Source organism: Pundamilia nyererei, unplaced genomic scaffold, assembly GCF_000239375.1.
Source record: "Pundamilia nyererei isolate P.nyererei 1_Seehausen unplaced genomic scaffold, PunNye1.0 scaffold00042, whole genome shotgun sequence".
NCBI lineage: Eukaryota > Metazoa > Chordata > Actinopteri > Cichliformes > Cichlidae > Pundamilia > Pundamilia nyererei.
In genome coordinates, this window is record NW_005187443.1 from 2,206,348 (window position 1) to 2,208,162 (window position 1,815).

A 1,815-nucleotide genomic window follows, 5' to 3' on the forward strand; every position below is an offset into this window, starting at 1 on the left:
TTGCCTCAAATTTATAAGAAGCTGTCTGTGGTATAGTGTCGGAAAATCATACTAAACACCCTTAAAAAATGACATTGTTAGGATTTTTGGCTGGAGTAAGGAAATTCTGAGATGGTTAATACAACATGCGCAGTATTTACAGTTTATAAATATCTGTTTTTGCCTGTTTGGAGCTGGACATAAAACTGTGTTATTAGGTCAGTCTGTCTGGTCAGGCATCCAACGTCGTGCCAAATATCTACCGATACTGGGTAAAGGTATATGGGTGCCCATTGTTCCTTCGTTGGCGTCAAATGTAATCCTGTAATATAGGCTATGATTTTTGTCTTACAAGGTACCTTGGCAACACACACACACACACACACACACACACACACACACACACACACACACACAGTATGTAGGAAATCCATTGAGGACATTCATGGGCTTTTGGAAAAGAAATTTGTGTTTGTACTGAATTCCTGCCATTTACAGTGGTGCCATCAGGGTCAAAGCTTTTCATGGGGGACCCTTTTTTATTTATTTATTTATTTATTTATTTTTGAACAAACTGCCCCAGGACATGTACCACATGAATGACCAAAAGAATGTTGGCAATGGTAGGAGAAGAAGAGTCTTCTAGCACTTATATTAAAAACAGAGAAAAAAAATTATATATACACACACACACACACACACTTATTTTAAGCACAAATTGAAAAAATAAATTGTTATTGGGAATTTTGCATGTCCTACAAAAGATTTCCCCAGAGGTTGCCTTGTTTTCATCACACTGCTTGTTAGTATTGCATGTGTTTGTTTCTTCCTTCAGTGTACATGACTGTTATCCATCCTTTTGCGTACCTGATGAGTGCTGCTAAGCCTTTTAACTTTCTTTGTGTCATTGTCTTTCTGAGTCTCTTCAATAATGCAGTTTGCACTGGTTACTCATTTCTTTTTCCTCCACAGTTCAAAAACATGACAGCTCTCCCATTCCTCAGTGGAAAGAGTGGTCTAACATTTTCTCTCTTTTAAATACTTAAATTCTTCATGGCCACATTATGTTTAGCGCTATTAAAGTATTACCTATGCTTCCTGAAACTCAAGCAAAAATCTCCAGCTAATTTCTTAAATGGCCACATTATCTGTACAAAAACCCACCCACCCCCCATCTCCCACTTGAATTTTGATGTCTAACATCAATTTTTAATTGGCATCTGGCTGAAATGCTTCTGTTTAATCTAGAGGCCTGTGAAAAAGAACTGCCTAGGGTGTTGCTGTTTTTGTTTCAGCAGTACAAGCCAAGTGTGTGTGTGTGTGTGTGTGTGTGTGTGTGTGTGTGTGTACACTTTTCTGTATACTGTATATATATTGTGTGTGTGTGTGTGTGTGTGTGTTTCAGGGGGATGCTTCTCGGTGCAGAGAGGCAAAGGGAGCAGTGCTTGCTTTTCTGATTATTTTTAACACTGTGACTCAGTCTGAGTCAACTTTATTAAAGATCCTTCTGCAGTGTTTGTGAACTCATTCATACAGATTCATTCATTTATTTAGAGGACCTCTATTCATAGTTGCCTTGTCTCTGGTCAGCAAAATGGGAAAAATTCACTTAGTGCTCTCGATTGCTGCAGAGAATGGAAACAAAATGGAACATTACCTTATACAAATAACAACAAAAAAAGAGTGTATTGTACTCACACTGAGTCTTCTGGAGACCAGCCCCACGCAACAGCATATCCCAAATTCTCCTGTCAAATTATTTTGTCAGGCTAACGGCAAACATTCCCGGGTCTGCAGGTCCATTTTGTTCATGCCGTCTATTTTGTCCTAATCATA

General features: G+C 38.6%; 1 protein-coding gene across 4 annotated transcripts in view; it reads left to right on the plus strand.

Annotated features, from left to right (window-relative positions):
* cita (citron rho-interacting serine/threonine kinase a) overlaps positions 1-1,815 on the plus strand; it is a 38,874-nt gene that overhangs the window by 10,498 nt on the left and 26,561 nt on the right. The gene's annotated exons all lie outside the window — the stretch shown is intronic.